This window comes from Hemitrygon akajei, chromosome 6 (assembly GCF_048418815.1).
Source record: "Hemitrygon akajei chromosome 6, sHemAka1.3, whole genome shotgun sequence".
NCBI lineage: Eukaryota > Metazoa > Chordata > Chondrichthyes > Myliobatiformes > Dasyatidae > Hemitrygon > Hemitrygon akajei.
This window is the reverse complement of record NC_133129.1, coordinates 164,951,973-164,971,706: the sequence shown is the minus strand read 5'-3', so window position 1 is coordinate 164,971,706 and position 19,734 is coordinate 164,951,973.

Below are 19,734 nucleotides of genomic sequence, written 5' to 3'. Positions count from 1 at the left end.
ATCAAAGATCTGAGTGAAGCCTAATCAACCATAGAAATTGCTACCCAGTAAAGTCAGCAAAATTGTTCTCTTTCTACCTTGCATGCCATCTGTACATGCTGTTGCTCACTCAATCTGTCTACAACTCGCATTCCCACTTTGTTTCATGTCAGTAGAAAACTTAGAACATTATATTTCATCCCTACACCTCAACTATTTGTATATTTAAATAGTTAGAAAACAAAATACTGGTCACGGCCTGCCAACTTTATTTTCGATGTTTTTATTCATCCTTCGGCCAGTTTCACATGCTCCGAACTTGTACAACAATCTCTTGTGTCGCACCTTATCAACACTCTTCTGAAACTCTGAATACATCATATCCACTTAATTCTTCTCATTTACCCTATTAGATACATCACCAAAGAAAACCAATATTAATCAAACAGAATTTTCTTCCATAAATCCATATTGACACCGCTCAGATTGGTGCACAATCTGCAAGTACTTGTCGGATATCAAAAGAATTTTGAAAACTTATATTCAGAATATCTGTTATTTTAGAAGTAGCTTTTTTCACAATTCAGAGAAATAGATCATCTGTTCATGGGGCTTATCAATTCGCTGTTAGTTATCTTTTCTTAGTTTGCTTTTGCTCAAAGATGACACAGTTGAAGCTGGCACTGGAGAATCATGGCGACGTGTTGCAGGCTGTTTACAAAACTTCTAAATATACTTCTTCTGAATTACTCTCACTGCAACCTGCAGCCTATAATTTCCTTTTAAGCAATGTACTTTTGAACTGTCTTAATGAACTAGCAATTTACTGATCTTCTGAAGGATTCAGCAAACTTAACTCGCATCCATGCAGGTAGAGCACCTTTAAGCAGACGAAGGTATATTGCTAAGGCCAGGAGAGAGGGAGGAGGGGAGGACTCCAATTCAGGCTGAAAAGTTGAGGAATGAAACTTACCCTACCCAGTTTCTTGTTATCAAATGTACAGTCGCTGGAGAACTAGATTGGGGATCTAAGGGGAAGATTGCTGCATCGGTGGTAAATGAAGAACTGCTGTGATCCGTGTTTCATTGGGACATGGCTCACTGCACATGCTGGAAATATCAGTAAGATCTAAAGGCTTCTCGATACACTAGATGGACCATATTGCTGGCTTAGAGAAGAGAAAACGTGGTGGTTCTGTGATTCATGATAAACTCTTCGTGGTGCTCGGATGCAGCGGCCGTTTCCCTGACATGAAACATCTGATGATTCAGTTCCGACAGTTTTCCTTACCAAGAGAGTTCTCATTAATGACCCTGATCACCGGCAAAGGCAGCTGTTCAACAAGCTCTTGATGTATTGAAATCCGTGACAGCAAACAAGAAACAGTCTATCCAAAAGCATTTCAAATCATTGTCGGGGTCTTCAATCAGGCTAGCTTGAAGAAAACTCTGCTCAATTATCATCAGCATGTCATCTACAGCACCAGGGGTCCCTACACACTCAACCACTGTTTGACTCTAATTAGGAATGGCTACTGTTCCATGCCTAGACTACATTTTGGGAATTCTATTCACTTAGCTCTTCTCCTCCTAACAGCGTATAGGCAGAGGCTAAATTACAAGGGTCCAGAGATAAGAACAACAAAGAGGTGGCCGCAGGAAGCTGAGGAGCAGTTACAGGATTGCTTTGAGTTGGTAGACTGGATCAAGTTCAAGGACTCATTAAGGGATCTGAATGAATACACCACGGTAGTCATGGACTTTATAAATACAGTCATAGATGATTGTGTCCCCACAAAATCACTCAGAGTCTTTCCTAACCAGAAGCCTTGTATGAATCACATGATCTGCAATATGCTTAGGGCCAGATCAGTGACAATCAGGCCTGGCAACCAAGTTAAATACAAGACATCCTGGTACGACCTCCCGAAAGCCACTTCACGTGCAAAGTGGCAATTCTGGATCAACCATGAATCACAGAAAAGTTCTCGACAGCTGTGGTAGGACTTGAATGCTATCAACTTCTACAAAGTGAAACCAAGTGACAGGTGACCACAAGGCTTTGCCCCCAGGTGAGCTGAATGCCTTTTATGCTCACTTTAACCATCAAAACATGGAGGCACCTTCACAAACTCCCACAGCCCCTGATGGCCCTGTGATTTCAGTCCCTAAGGCCAACAGGAGAGCATCTTTCCAGAGGGTCAACCTACAGAAAGCATCTGGCCCAGACAGTGTTCCTGGCCATTACTAAAGAAATGTGCTGATCAACTGGCTGCAGTGTTTATTGATATCTTTAACCTCTCATTTCGGCAGTCTGAGGTACTCACCTGCTTCACGCAGATTTCAATTATACCTGTGCCTAACAAAAGCATGGTAACCCACCTCAATGACTATCATCCAGCAGCACTTATATCCACTGAGATGACATGCTTTGAGAGGCTGGAGATGAAACATATCAACTCCTCCTGAGAAGCGACTTGGATCCTACCATCACCACAGGTCCACAGAAGATGCCGTTTCATTACCTCTTCACTCAATCCTGAAATGCCTGGACAGTGAAGGCACATGCATCAGGATGTTCTTCATTGACTACAGCTCAGCGTCCATCACTTCAAAACTAACCAATCAGCTTCAAACCATAGGCCTCAATACCTCTTTGTGCAATTGGATCCTTGATTTCCTCACTTGCAGGCCTACTCAGTTCAGTTTGGAAATATCTCCTCCACAATCACCATCAGCACAGGTACACTACAAGGCTGTGTGCTTAGCCCCCTGCTCTACTTGCTTTATACTTATAACTCTGAAGCAAAGGACAAGCTCCAATGCCATATTCAAGTTTGCTGACAACACCACTGTCATTGGTCAAATCAAGAGTGGTGACAGAGGTTGAAAATCTGTCTGAGTGGTGCCACAACAACCTCTCACTCAATGTCAGCAAAACCAGAGAGATGATTATTGATTTCAGGAGGAGGAAACCAAAGATCCATGAGGCAGTCTTCATTGGGGGATCTAATGTGGAGTGGGCCAGTAACTTTAAATTCCTCAGTGTAATCACTTCAGAGGATCTGGCCTGTGTCCAGCACATAAGTGCCATTACAAAGAAAGAACAGTACCGCTTCTGTTTTTTTCAAAGTTTGCGAAGATTCAGCATGTCATCTGAAACTTGAGAAACTTCTACAGATGTGGGGTGGAGAGTAGCTTGAGTGGTTGCATTACAGCCTGGTAAGGAAAAACTAATGCCCTTGTACAGAGAAGCCTACAAAATGTAATGGATAGATCCTAGTCCATCACCGGTACAGCCCTACCCACCAGTGAGCACATCGATAGGGAGTGCTGTCACAGGAAAGCAGCATCCATCATCAAGTACCCTCACCATTCAAGCCATGCTGTTGTCATCAGGAAGGAGGTAGAGAAACTCAGGACCCACACCACCAGGTCCAGGAACAGTCATTACCCTTCAACCATCAGGCTCTGGAACCAGTGAGGATAACATCACTCACCTCTTCACAGAACTGGACTCACTTTCATGGACTCTTCATCTCAAGTTATTGATATTTATTGCTTAGTTATTATTATTTTTTCTCTCTTTTTTTTGTATTTGTGCAGTTTGTTGTCTTTTTTACATATTGGTATTTTATACACCCTGTTGAATCTGTTAGAATTCTTCAAGGAACTAACAATCAGAGTGGACAAAGGAGAGGCAGTAAATGTCATTTACTTGGATTTTCAGAAGGCATTTGATAAGGTGCCTCACATGAGGCTGCTTAACAAAATAAATTCCTGTGGCATTACAGGAAATATACTGGCATGGATAGAGGAATGACTGCCAGGCAGATAGTAGGAGTAAAGCGGGCCTTTGCTGGTTGGCTGCCAGCAACTATTGGTAAACACGAAGTACACTGCAGATGCAGTGGTCAGAACAACACGTACAACAAGCTGGAGGCCCAAAATGTTGACTGCTCGTTTCCACGGATGCTGCCTGATGCACCATCAATAACTCACACTGAGACGTAAAAGCGAGGTATCGGCTTTTATTGACTGGAAGAAGGAACAAGCAGTGAGTGACCACCACACTACATCCTGGAGACTGAGAGACCGGGCTCAGACCTCCATCACCTTTATACCGGGGTCTGTGGGAGGAGCCACAGGAGCAGTCATCAGGGGCATGTCCAGACAGGTATATGTTGTTCACCACACTGCCCGACCTGCTGAGTTCCTCCAGCTTGTTGTACGAGCAACTATTGGTGTTCCTCAGTGGTCAGTATTGATAGATAGATAGATAGATACTTTATTCATCCCCATGGGGAAATTCAACTTTTTTTCCAATGTCCCATACACTTGTTGTAGCAAAAACTCATTACATACAATACTTAACTCAGTAATAATATGATATGCATCTAAATCACTAACTCAAAAAGCATTAATAATAGCTTTAAAAAAAAGTTCTTAAGTCCTGGCAGTTGAATTGTAAAGCCTAATGGCATTGGGGAGTATTGACCTCTTCATCCTGTCTGAGGAGCATTGCATCGACAGTAACCTGTCGCTGAAACTGCTTCTCTGTCTCTGGATGGTGCTATGTAGAGGATGTTCAGGGTTTTCCATAATTGACCGTAGCCTACTCAGCGCCCTTCGCTCAGCTACCGATGTTAAACTCTCCAGTACTTTGCCCACGACAGAGCCCGCCTTCCTTATCAGCTTATTAAGACGTGAGGCGTCCTTCTTCTTAATGCTTCCTCCCCAACACGCCACCACAAAGAAGAGGGCGCTCTCAACAACTGACCTATAGAACATCTTCAGCATCTCACTGCAGACATTGAATGACGCCAACCTTCTAAGGAAGTACAGTCGACTCTGTGCCTTCCTGCACAAGGCATCTGTGTTGGCAGTCCAGTCTAGCTTCTCGTCCAACTGTACTCCCAGATACTTGTAGGTCTTAACCTGCTCCACACATTCTCCATTAATGATCACTGGCTCCATATGAGGCCTAGATCTCCTAAAGTCCACCACCATCTCCTTGGTCTTGGTGACATTGAGACGCAGATAGTTTGAGTTGCACCATATCACAAAGTCCTGTATCAGTTTCCTATACTCCTCCTCCTGTCCATTGGGACCGCTACTTTTCACATTGTTTGTCAGTGATTTAGATAGTGGAATTTATGGCTTTATGGCAAAGTTTGCAGATGATAGGTAGTGCTGAGGAAGCAATGGAATTGCAGCAAATAAGACAAATTGGAAGAATGGGCAAAAAAGTGGCAGATGGAATACGGTTTTGGTAAATGTATGATAATGCATTCTGGTAAAAGAAACAATAATGCAGACTATTATATAACTGGGGAGAAAATTCAAACATCAGAGGTGCAAAGGGACTTAGGAGTCCTCATGGAAGACTCCGAGAAGGTTAATTCACCCATTGAGTCTGTAGTAAAGAAGGGGCAAATGCAATGTTGGCATTTATTGTAAGGGGAATAGTATATAAAAACAAGGATATAATGCTGAAGCTTTATAAGACACTAGTCTCATAGCTCTTGGCATTGTGTCAATGGATTTGTGCCCCTCATCTCAAAAGGATGTATTGACATTGGAGAGAGTCCAGAGGAGATTCACGAGAATGATTCCAGAAATGAATGGGTTAACATATGAGTAGTGTTTGACAACTTTGAGCCTGTACTCACTGGAATTTAGAAGAATACGTGGGGATCTCATTGAAACCTACCAAATGTTGAAAGGACTAGATAGGGTGGATGTGGATTGCTCTGATGGGAGTATCCAGAGCTATAGAGCACACCCTCAAAACTAAGGGGCAATCTTTTAGAACAGAAATAAGGAGGACTTCTTTTAGTCAAAGAGTGGTGAATCTGTGAAATACTTCTGCCACAGACTGTGGTGGAGGCCAAGTCCGTGGGTATATTCAAAGCGGAAGTTGATAGTTTCCTGATTAGTTGGGGCATCAAGGGATATAGTGAGAGGGTAGGTGTATGGGGTTGAATTGGATCTGGGATCAGCCATGTTGAAATAGCAGAGGAGACTCGATGCGCTTGATGACATAATTCTGCTCCAATGTCTTATGGTCTTGAGTGTGGCATTTCATTGATTTTATTGTGTTATTTGTATTTATTGTGATTGCCTGCAACAAAATGCATCTTGGGATTATATATGCTGACATATCTTTACCTTGATAGTATATTTACTTTGAACTTCAACACATCTTCTTTTTTTCCTCATCTACACCAGAAAAGATTCTCCAATATTTTTGTGTCTTCTTCCCTAAAGGCAGCTACAACCGTGGCTAGTTTCAGCCATTTTATTATCCCCTGATATTTAATCCCTCTATCTCTGTTTGTCCTTGCAACTCACATGCTATTTACATAACTTCAGAAGGGGGGATTCACGAAAGTAAATGATTTAGATGCTATAACCAAATCAAAATACTATTGAGAATACCAGATAAGAATCTTTCCAATCAAGAATATGCATGGAACGGCATCCATAGTCAGTGAGCTGAGTGATTCAATGGAGACAGTACATGGTAGAATGAATAACGCCAAAGATCTTTCACCAAAGATTAGAGGGGGAGGAAGGAAGAGCTTGCACCAGATATTGAGATGGATTTGAAATTACACTAGGTAAAATCGAAGATATTTTTAAATCCCATAGGTCACTTGAGAACAGAATTCTACCATCTGGCCTCTGATGGCATCCTGGATTATCCATTAGCTGCATTACAAATGTATTGAACTCACCTAGAAATTAAGCAGCTGATCAATTAATATACTTTGGTACACTCTTAATGAGCTTGGATTACTAACTAATCTATGCAATTTTTAAGGATTTTTCATCAGTCTGGATACCTACTCTCTTTTGGAACTCTCTGACTACTTTGCTCAAAGACGGAATGAAAGCAAAAGAGAGGGCAAATAATATAGCAAAAAATAGTGGGAGGTTAGTGGACTGTGAAGTTTTTAAAAACCAACAGTAGGCAAATACAAAGCCATAACAAGAGAAAGTATAAAATATTAAGGTGAGTTATCCAATTATATAAAATAAAACACTAAAAGTTTTTTGCCAGATATATAAAGAGTAAAATAGCGGTGAGAGTGGATTTGGAGCACTGGAAAGTGATGCTGAAAGGATAGTAATGGGGAACAAAGAAATTATGGAGAAAGTCAATAAGTATTTTGCATCAGTCTTCATTGTGGAAGACACCAGCAGTATGCCAGAAATTCAAGAGTGTCAGAGGGCAGAAGAGAATGTAGTTGTTATTACTAAGAAGGTGCTTGGGAAGCTGAAAGGTCTTAAGGTAGCAAAGACATCTGGGACCAGATGGACTGCACCCTAAGGTTCTGAAAGAGGTAGCTGAAGAGATTACAGAGGCATTAATAGTAATCTTTTAAGAATCAATAAATGCTGGAATGGTTCCAGAGGACTGCAAAATTGCAAATGTCATTCCACTCTTTAAGAAGGGAAGAAGGCAAAGGACAGGAAATTATAGGCCAGTTAGCCTGACTTCAATGGTTGGAACAATGTTGGAGACCATTATTAAAGATGGGGTTTTGGGGTTCTTGGAGGCTAAAGCCATTGTGAGAAAGAATTTCTTTAGCCAGAGGATGGTCAATCTATGGAATTTATTGCCACGGATGGCTGTGGAGGCCAAGTCATTGAGTATATTTAAAGTGGAGTTGATAGGGTCCTTATAAGTGAGAGTGGTAAAGGTCCCAAGGAGAAGGCAGGATAATGGAGCTGAGAGGGATGATATATCAGCAGAGGAGCAGACAATGGGCTGTATGATCTCATTCTACTCCTCTGTCTTATGGTCTTATAGTATATGACCACATTATCACAAAATTGATTTTTTTTGTTCTAATTATGTTTTCTCGTAAAAATTGTGTATAACGCATGACTAGCTATAATCTGTAGAAAGCGATCTCATGGCAGTGGCATTTCCAGACTAATCTTGAATAGAAGGATGTTCGACAGTTGTGGCTGGGCTTGAATGCTAAAATAGTATCAAGCAACATAGGTGACAACAGGGCTTCGCTTCCAAATTAGATCAATGCCTTCTATACTCACTTTGACCATCAAAACATGGAGGAACTATCACAAACTCCTGCAGCCCTTGATGATCCTGTGATTTCAGTCTCTGACACTGATGTGCAAGCAGCCTTCAGGAGGGTGATCTCACAAAAAGCTTACAACCAAGACAGGGCACTTGGCCAAGAACTAAAGACCTGTACTGATCTACTGGCTGGAGTGTTCACTGAGATCTTTAACCTCTCGCTTCGGCAGTTGAGGTACCCAGCTGCTTCAAGCAGACTTCACTTATACCAATGCCTAAGAAGAATGTGGTAACCTGCCTCAATGACTATTACACTGTAGCACTTACATCTGCAGTGCTTAAGTGTTTAGAGAGGATGGTGATGAAACATATCATCTAAATTTGGATCCGCTCCAATTTGCTTACCACTGCAACAGGTCCACAGCAGATGCCATCTCATTGTCTCTTCATTCAGCTCTGGAACATCTGGACAGTGAAGATGCATACATCAGGATGTCCTTTATCAACTACAACTCAGCATTCAATACCATAATCCCTTCAAAACCAATCAATAAGCTTCAAGGCCTCAAGAACTCATTGTGGAACTGGATCTTCAATTTCCTCACTTACAGAACCCAGTCAGTTCATATTGGCAACAACATCTCCCCCACAATCTCCATCAGTTCAGGTTCACCACAAGGGTGCATCATTAACTCCCTGCTCTACTTGCTTTACACTTATGAATATGTGGCTAAGCAAAACTCCAATGCCATATTCAAGTTTGCTGACAACACCAGTCAAAGGCTGAATGAAAGGTGATTACTAATCAGCTTATAGGAAGGAGATTGAAAATCCGGCTGACTGATGCCACAATTACAACCTCTTACGCAATGCAGCAAGACCAAGGAGCTGAACATTGACTTCAGAAGGAGGAATCCAGATGTCCATCAGCCAGTCCTCATCGAAGGGGCAAAGTTGGAGGGTTAGCAACTTTAAATTCCTTGGTGTTATCATTTCAGAGGACCTGTCCTACGCCCAACGCGAAAGTGCAGTTGCGAAGAAAGCACAGCAGCTCCTCTACTTTCTTAGGAGTTTGCAAAGATTCAGCATGACATCTAAAACTTTGACAAAGTTTTATAAATGTGTGGTGAGGAGTATATTGACTGGGTGCTTCGCAGCCTGGTTTGGAAACACCAATTTCCTATAATAGAAAATCCCACAAAAAGTAGTGGATAAGGCCCAGCCCATCACGCGTAAAGCCCTCCCCACCATTGAGCACGTCTACTTGCAGCATTGTCACAGGAAGACAGCATCCATCATCAGGGACCTCTAACACCCAGGTATTGCTCCTTTCTCACTGCTGCCATCAAAAAGAGGATACAGGAGCCTCAGGACTCACACCACCAGGTTACTGAACTGTTATTAACCCTCAATCATCAGGCTCTTGAACCAAAGTAGATAATTTCAACTCAACTTCACCAACCCCATTATTGAAATTATCGACACTCTGCTTGCAGAGTATGTGAACTCCTCCCACGTGGAAGTGGCTAACTGAGTGGCCTTGGAATAACACTATTAACTGACACTACATCTCCCCTTTTTGAAAACAACTGCATTGAAATTATTGTCACTGAAATTGAGCGATTCAGTTCACTTTATCCAAGCATTTAACTTAGGCTACTTACACAAATATAAAAAATTGCCAGTATTATAACTATCTTCCTCTTTGTTTTTAAGTCTCTCACTCTCTTTGTATAAAAAAGAATTGCCAACATTTTGTCTTTCTCTTTGTTACCAGTTTCTCTCTCTGTTTTCCGCTGTTTTTCACCAATTCCTTTTTTAAAAGAACAGTCTCAATTTGTGAAATGTTTTCATCATAAGAACTCATTTTAAAAAACACTAAATCTAATGGAGTTCAGAGTAGAAGATCCCTGCTGCACCTGATGACCCTGTGACCTCTGTCTCAGAGGCCGATGTTAGGCTGTCTTCAAAGAGAGTGAACCCTCGCAAGGCGGAAGGTCCCGATAGAGTACCGGGTAAGGCTCTGAAAACCTGTGCCAACCAACTAGCAGGAGTATTCAAGGACATTTTCAACCTCTCACTGCTATGGGCAGGTTCCCATTGGCTTCAAAAAGGCAACAATTATACCAGTGCCTAAGAAGAATAATGTGAGCTGCCTTAATGACTATCGCCCAGTAACACTCATATCTACAATGATGAAACGCTTTGGGAGGTTGGTCATGACTAGATTGAATTCCTGCCTCAGCAAGGACCTGGACCCATTACAATTTGCCTATCGCCACAATAGGTCAAAGGCAGATGCAAACTCAATGGCTCTCCACACGGCTTTAGACCACCTGGACCACACAAACACTTATGTTAGGATGTTGTTCATTGACTATCACTCAGCATTTAATACCAACATTCCCACAATACTGATTGAGAAGTTGCAGAACCTGGGCCTCTGTACCTCCCTCTGCAACTGCATCCTTGATTTTCTAACTGGAAGACCACAATACGTGCAGATTGGAAATAACAACACTGACAATCAGCACTGGCGCACCACAGGGGTGTGTGCTTAGCCCACTGCTCTACTCTCTACATACACATGACTGTGTAGCTAGGCATAGCTCAAATACCATCTATAAATTTACTGACGATAACAACCATTGTTGGTAGAATCTCAGGTGGTGACGAGGGGGCATACAGGAGAGAGATACGCCAACTAGTGGAGTGGTGCCACAGTAACAACCTGGCACTTAACGTTAGTAAGAGGAAAGAGCTGATTCTGGACTTCAGGAAGGGTAAGAGGAAGGAACACATTCCAATCTTCATGGAGGGATGAGAAGTGGAGCAAGTGAGCAGCTTCAAGTTCCTCAGTGTCAAACTCTCTGAGGATCTAACCTAGTCCCAACTTATCGATGTAGTTATAAAGAAGGCAAGACAGTGCCTGTACTTTATTAGGAATTTGAAGAGATTTGGCATGAAAACAAATACACTGAAAAACTTCTATAGTTGTACTGTGGAGAGCATTCTGACAGGCTGCACCACTGTCTTTCAGAAATTCAGGAACAGCTTCTTCCCTTCTGCCATCTCACTCTGCCTGACCATAGTAATAGTTTTCTCTAGTGTGATATTTACCTGCAATTGAAGTCTCTCTGACTATTTGGATTCTAGTAGCCCGACAACAATCCTGCCTCTAATGAGATCATCTCTCAGACTTCCATATGCACAGTTTTCTGACAGGGCATACTATGCTGTGATGAAACCATTTACACGTTTATCTGGCTCCTGTTTTCTGGAGTTTAACTATGCCCTCTCATATATCTTATTTCACTTTCTTGTGTGTGAATTAGTCTATCACTTTGTCCTACACTGTTTGGTACTCCTTTTTCTGAGCAGCTGCCAGTCCTAATCCACCCATGATTTAATCTGATTTGTCATTCATGCAGTATATCAGTGTGCTTACTTGATGCTGTTCTGTAGCCTGAGTGAGATTGCTTGTAGGTACTACTGGTTTTTGCTCCATTTTTCTGTTTGCTTGTTTATTTATTATTTTATTTCTTTGGAGGACAAAAGTCTTCATTTCTCTCCCTAAGAGTTTGACTGACTTCTCTGCTGGTTTGTACCTCTGTGCACTTTCCCAGGCTAGTGGCCCACAATAATTGCAATGTATTCACTTTTGGATGCAGCTTGAAGGCATGGCCTAGCAACCCTGACCAGTTCTCAGCTCATGTGCACGCAATTGGCAAACCAGCATAGGCAGTTTAGGTTGATAAGTCTTTAGATATTTTTCATAGATATATACAAACAAAAGCTGTCTTACTGTAAACTCTTTCTTGTTGGGAGTCTCACTTGGTCTGTAGCACAAATTAATCAATGATCAACCACTTCTGACACCATGTTCTGTTCAATATTGAGGGATAGTGCAGAGCAAACCAAGATGTCAGCCTTGCAGGATATTCAACTGAACCTTATTGATATCTCTGCTTGTACCATATATAAACTCCTCCCATGAGGGAGTGGCTAACTTTGTGGCAAAGGAGCAACCTATTAACTATCACTACAATATGTAATGTCTTCTTGAAGCAAGGTATTAGTCCCAAGACGTTGCAAGTAAAACGAATGGGCCACGGGAAACCAGCATACCAGTTTACACTGAATCCAATTGAAGGCGTTGAACCCAAAGAATGAAAAATGCGATGAGGATTGCACTGTAGTAAATGAGAAAGATATCAGGCCTATACAGCAGATAGGACAGGTTAAGACACACCACAACAGGATCTTAAAAGTTGTTTTAACATAATTAAAGCAGAGGAGGAGATGTATAGTGCAACAGAGTTTTCAGGAACACAATGTTTTCTTGGTCTAGTTCTGATTGCATAAAATGAACGTCCTTCTGAGACAGGTGGAGGATGTGGACTGCTGCTGGTTGGACACTAATGATGAGCAAGTACTCAAACAAATAAAGGTGGCAGCAGATCTTGGGTTCTCATAACTAGATGACAAGAAGGATCTGACAGTACAGGGAAGAATCTAAAAACAACAAACCTGTAGGAGTTCTGGTGTTCGCATGCAGAGTTCTTGACAGATGTGGATGTATCTTACTTGTAAATTGAAAAGTAGCTTTGGTCAGGGCAATGACTTACCAATAATCATATGGGAGAGCCATATTTGTGCACAGGGATCACAAGCTACTTAAGATCACTACTCACTAAGCTTTTCAATTCAACATTAAAGAGTTTTCAAAGAATGTTTGTGATGCACTTAGTTTAAAAACTCAGTACCGTATGGGAAAAGAAATGCAAATAGATAGAACGCCTATCTTAAGAATAAAAGAGATGGATAGCATGTTGAGATATATTCCAATCTCCCAGCCATTGATGCAAGAGATGGGGAAACTAAAAGACAAAATAATATAAAGCAGTACGTGAAGCAAGTGATGCAGAAAGAATGAATTGATGTTTGAAGTGTTCTCATATTTTCACATGCATTATGATTTCAAAGATTAAATTATCTTCAGAGATGGGAATTCCTGATTGCACAGAAAGGGTATGATAAAATGCGTTAATTTCTCACATCTGGAAATGAATAGTCACCCCAGCAAAGTGACATAAGTTAGCTCTTGGCCAGAGATGAGAAAGAAAGGTTAGGGGCCAGGTACAGGATTGTGAGACTCCAGAAAGGAACCCAGTATTTTTATTTATTTCTTTTACATCATTCCACATAGAGGCTGAGGAAAGGTCAGATCTGATTAACCTCTGTAAGAAGATTACCTGATGAATGATGACCATTTCTCATCGTGGAACATAGAAGTATTTTAGAAAATACAGGCTCATCCCAAGTCATTTGCAAGCTGTCAAAAAATGGTTGCAAGACGGTACCAGAACATGGTGGCTCATTGTAAGCTGATCTCTGGAGATCTATTCATTACTTCAATTATATTTGTTCTACTCTTTCAATTCTAAATTTTAAGAATCTAAGAATTACTAATAATATTGTTTTACACTATATTCCGCACTCTAATAGTATTTTTCCCTTGCTGTACTAATGTATAATGATCTGTAGGATGGCATGCAAAACAATGCTTTCACTGTACCTCAGACTGTGTTACAATAATAAAACAATTCATAATTTACTTTGGCATGTGGATCACAGATAATGAATCAGAGAGTACAAAAATAATGGAGCAAAATAGAGAATTTTGTAAGTTTCTCTAAAGACCATAAGACACAGGAGCAGAATTAGGCCATTTGGCCCATTGAGTCAGCTCTGCCATTCAATCATGACTGAAACCTTCAGTCCCCTCCTCAGCCCCACACTCTGGCCTTCTCCCTGTAATCACTGATGCTATGTCCAATCAAGAATCTATCTTAAATAAACTTTGTCTTAAATACACTCAATGACCTGGCCTCCGTAGATGCCCATGATAACACATTCCACAGATTCACCACCCTCTGGCTAAACAAATTTCTCAACATCTCTGTTTAAAATGGACACCCCTCTATCCTGAGGCTGTGCCCTCTTGTCCTAGACTCCCCCACCATGGAAAACATCCTTTCCACATCTACTCTGTCTATTCTTTACAACATTCAGAAGGTTTCAATGAGATGCTCCCGCATCTTTCTAAATTCTAGTGACCCTGAGCCATCAAATATTCCTCATATGATAACCCTTACATTTCTGGAATCATCCTGGTGAACCTTTTCTGAACTCTATACAATCCCAGAACATCTTTTCTTAGATGAGGAGCACAAAACTGTTCACAATACTCTAAATGAGGGCTCACCAGTGTTTTATAAAGCCTCAGCATCACATCCCTGTTCTTGTATTCTCGACTTCTTGAAATAAATGCTAACATTGCATTTGCCTTCCTCACCACCAACTCTACCTGTAAATTAACCTTTAGGGTGTTTTGCACAAGGAATCCCCTTTGCATGTCAGATTTTTGTATTTTCTCCCCATTTAGAAAATAATTTCTTTTACTAAAGTGCATGCCATGCATTTTCCAATATTGTATTTCATTTGGCACTTTCTTGCCCACTCTCCTAACCTGTCAAAGACCTTCTGCAGACTATCTGTTTCCTCAACACTACCTGCCCCTCCGCCAATCTTGATATCATCTGCAAATTTGGTAACAAGGCTATCTATTCCAGCATAAAACGAAGCAGTCCCAACACCAACCCCTGGGGAAAACTACTGGTCACTGATTTTTGGAAGATCATTACTAATGCCTCCACAGTCTCTACCATTACCTCTTTCAGAACCCTAGGATGCTGCTCATCTGGTCTGGGTGACTAATGCACCCTTTGGTCTTTCAGCTTTTAGAGCACCTTCTCCCTTGTCAGTGTAACCGCACAATTCTCCTCCCTCACACCCTTCAACATCTGGCACATTGTTAGGGTCTTGCACATTGAAGACTGATGCAAAATACTCATTTAGTTTATCTGCCATCTCCTTGTTCCCCATTATTATTCCTTCAGCCACATTTTCTAGTGGCCCTACATCGACTCTCTTTTATTATCTTTTACATACTAGAATAAACTTTTACTATCCATTTTGATATTCTTTAATGGCTTGCTTTCACATTTCATCTTTCTCCCCCCCCCCCCCTTTCCCATGATTATTTTAGGTGCTCTTTGTAGGTTTTTAAAAGCTTCCCAATCGTCCATCTTCCCACTATGTTTTTTGCTTTGTTGTATGCCCTCTCTTCTGCTCCTACATTTGCTTTGACTTCCCTTCTAAGCCACAGTTGTATTAAAGGCAGGCAGTCCAATCATCAGACATCACCCATTTTCCACAAAGCAATGGAGACTGCTACAAGGATCCACAAGGAACTTCTGAGGAAATCCGAATCATTACTATCTAAAACTCAGCCGCTGGTCGGCACTTTCATAACGTCTTCTTCCATTCCACTACTTTGTGGAAAATGAATAATATTGTGTGGTGCCAACCTGCCACTTCTAGGAATTAGGACACTATGAGGATGAAGCTTACTGTATTTGGTGTTTGAGCAAAAGGTCAGTGACAACTCAACGGTCACCGGACTCCAGATCATAAAAAGTCAACCCATATCAGAGGAAAAAAACACCATTTCAGGAAGCCTATCGAAGAGGTTATTGACTGATGTGGAAGATGCCCCTCTGTATCAGCAGGGTAAGAAAATCACTGCTCAGCAATGGGTCTCTGGGCAATCATAAGCAATTAGAAGCAGACCAGCAAGATTTCTGCATTGACGAAGTCATGGGTGGACCATGACAAAGTAAAACTTTTGTTTTCTTTGTTTTGTTTTCAGACACTGAGCCGTTGTTTGGATTTCTCATAATTTTCTTATTAAGTTTTATAATTAAAACAAGAAGTTACATATGTGTCTGCTTGTAACATATTTGTTGCTTGAATGCTGTCATCATCTTAAAGATTGTCACGTGAGTGGGCTGCAACATTCCAGAAATATTCTCCTTAAGAGAAAGCCAATTAAAGAGATTTGCTTGGCACTGCAACTTCGTTAATAAGCCAAATTTGTTGTTAGTTTAAATTATTGACTAGTTTATTGTACTTTAGACAAGTGTACAAGATACTGAGACAGAAGCAAGAGATGGAAGAGAGGTGAGAATGAGCTGGATGATAGGAAAAGGAGGAAAGCAACAATACAGGGTTTGCTTTCGTAAAGTGTTTATCTAAACTTCAGAAGGTCTCAAAGTATCTTCCTGTCGATGTGCAATTAGTTTGGCAAGGGAGGAAGTCAGAGCTGAGTGTCACCAATATACATGGTGCCAATGCCTCTGGATGATATCACCAAAGGTTAGCACAATGAGCACAAGACTTCTAAAGCAGGCGTTCCTGGGGATTTTGGAGGTATTAGTGTAAAAACCAAAAAAAAACACTGGTATAAATACTCTTCTTCTGATATGGTGATAGTCATGGAGTTTTCAGCATGGATAACGGCTTTTTTTTTAAGCCCGTCATATCTGTTCAGGCCAACAAATACACACCCATACCAATCCTATTTCTCATCCCTTTGCCAGAGCCCTTCTCTGCCTTGGCATTCTGATTGCTCATCCAAATACTTGTACTTGTGAAAGTACCTGTCTCTGTCAGCCTAAATTATTAACCAGTCTCTGGGTGAAAAATTTCTTCCTCAAATCTGCTCCAACTCTCCTACGCCTATCTTAAGGCTATGCTTTCAGGTCATAAACAACTCTGCTAAGGGAATAAGTTTCTCATTATCAATCCCATGTTCATCATAAATTCAACCTTCTTCACTCAATCAAATACCACCTATCAAGTCTCTCTTTATAACTGGGATACTCTGTGATCCACTGTTGTGATAACACAACAGTGGTGGGGCTCATTACTGGTTGGGGTGTTGTGGATACCATGGAGAGCTGTCAGAGGTTACAGTGAGACATTGATAGGATGCAAAACTGGGCTGAGAGGTGGCAGATGGAGTTAAACCCAGATAAGTGTGAAGTGGTTCATTTTGGTAGGCCTAGTATTATGGCAGAATATAGTATTAATGGTAAGACTCTTGGCAGTGTGGATGATCAGAGGGATCTTGGGGTCCGAGTCCATAGGACACTCAAAGCAGCTGAGCAGGTTGACTCTGTGGTTAAGAAGGGGTATGGTGTATTGGCCTTCATCAATCATGGAATTTAATTTAGGAGCCGAGAGGTAATGTTGCAGCTACATAGGACCCTGGTCAGACCCCGCTTGAAGTACTGCGCTCAGTTCTTGTCGCCTCACTACAGGAAGGATGTGGAAGCCATAGAAAGCTTGCAGAGGAGATTTACAATGATGTTGCCTGCATTGGGGAGCATGCCTTATGAGAATAGGTTGAGTGAACTCGGCCTTTTCTCCTTGGAGCGACGGAGGATGAGAGGTGACCTGATAGAGGTGTATCAGATGATGAGAGGCATTGATCGTGTGGATAGTCAAAGACTTTTTCCCAGGGCTGAAATGGTTGCCACAAGAGGACACAGGTTTAAGGTGCTGGGGAGCACGTACAGAGGAGATGTCAGGGGTAAGTATTTTACTCACAGAGTGGTGAGTACATGGAATGGGCTGCCGGCGACGGTGGTGGAGGCGGATACGATAGGGTCTTTTAAGAGGCTTTTAGATAGGTACATGGAACTTAGTAAAATGGAGGGCTATAGGTAGCCTAGTAATTTCTAAGGTAGGGACATGTTCGGTACAACCTTGTGGGCCGAAGGGCCTGTATTGAGCTATAGATTTTCTATGTTTCTATTAACAACAACGATGAGATGGCTACAGAGAGGAGGTGGAAGAGCTCGAGGCCTGGTGCCAGGCAAATAATTTCTTCCTTCATGTCAAGAGATGGTTATTGTCTTCAGGAGAACATGAAGCACTCACATCCCCCCTTTACATCAGCAGCACAGCAGTGAAAACTGAAAGCAGTTTCAAACTCCTGGGAGTCCACATCACACAAAGCCACTCATCGTCTGAGGGCACATCCTACACAGTCAAGAAAGCTCACCAACACCTCTAATTTCTGCGGAGGCTGAAGACAACTGGACTTTGCACATCCGTACTCATGTCACTCTACAGGTGCGCTGTAGAGAGCACCCTAACAAGCTACATCACAGTTTGGTACAGAAACTGTACTGTGCCTCTACAACGGATAGTCAAAACTGCCCAATGCATCACCACTAACAGCCTACCTGCCATCAGGGACATATATACAGAAAGGTGCTGGAAAAAGGTCAGTAGTGCCATGAAAGATCCCATACACCCTGCTCATGGACTATTTTTCACACTCCCAACAGTGAGGAGTCTATGTAACATCCACGCCAGAACAACTAGATTCAGAAACAGCTTCTTTCTGCAAGCAGTAAGGCTGATCAATACCTCCATCCGGTAATTCCACCATGACTTTATTAATTCCTGTCAGACACCTTATGCACAGCTTAGCATCACTTTATGCACATACTAATAATCATTGTATATAAGCTACCGTTCTTATTTACTATATGTTTTTTTATATTATTATTATTGTGTTCTTTGTCTTGTTCTGCTTTTTTTTTTCAGAATCAGAATCAGGTTTATTATCACCGGCATGTGACGTGAAGTTTGTTATCTCAGCAGCAGCAGTTCAATGCAATACACAATCTAGCAGAGAGAGAGAAAAAAAAACATAATAATAAATAAACAAGTAAATCAATTATGTACAAATATATATTGAATAGATTATTTTAAAATGTGCAACAAAAAAAGACATACTGTATATTCAGAAAGCGACGTAGTGTCCAAAGCTTCAAAGCCCATTTAGGAATCAGATAGCAGAGGGGAAGAAGCTGTTCCTGAATCGCTGAGTGTGTGCCTTCAGGCTTCTGCATCTCCTACCTGATGGTAACAGTGAGAAAAGGGCATGCCCTGGGTGCTGGAGGTCTTTAATAATAGACACTGCCTTTCTGAGACACTGCTCACTAAAGATATCCTGGGTACTTTGTAGGCTAATGCCCAAGATGGAGCTGACTAGATTTACAACCTTCTGCAACTTCTTCTGGTCCTGTGCAGTAGCCCCTCCATACCAGACAGTGATGCAGCCCGTCAGAATACTCTCCACGGTAGAACTATAGAAGTTTTTGAGTGTATTTGTTGACATGCCAAATCGCTTTAAACTCCTATTAAAGTATAGCTGCTGTCTTGCCTTCTTTATGACTACATTGTGCTTCACTGGATCTGAAGTAATAATTATTTTGTTCTCCTTATATTTGCGTACAGGAAATAACATTAAACAATCTTGAACCTTGAAGTAAAATCCTGGTAGATCTTTTCTGCATTGTCTCCAGTGTAATCACATCTTTCCAATAATGCGGCAACTAGAATTGTATGCGGTACTTCAATTGCAACCTAACTAATAAATTATTTAGATTTACCATAAATTGTCCACTCTTATAGTCTATGTTAGTAGCCCATATACCTTCTTAACTACCTTATCTCATCCAGCTTCATGGATCCAAGGACATGTACACCAAGATCCATTCATTCATTAGCATTCCTAGAAACCTGTCATTTACTTGTATCTATTCTTGCCTTATTGTGCCTCCCAAAATGTAAATACTCACATTTTTCAGGATGAAATTTGACCTGCCATATCTCCATCCATTATACAAACATTGTTATCATGGGTGAGAGTTGAACTAAATGTGGGGAACCAGGTAAGGGCAGGACAGGTGCAAAAAGTCACTTTAAAGAGATGCTGA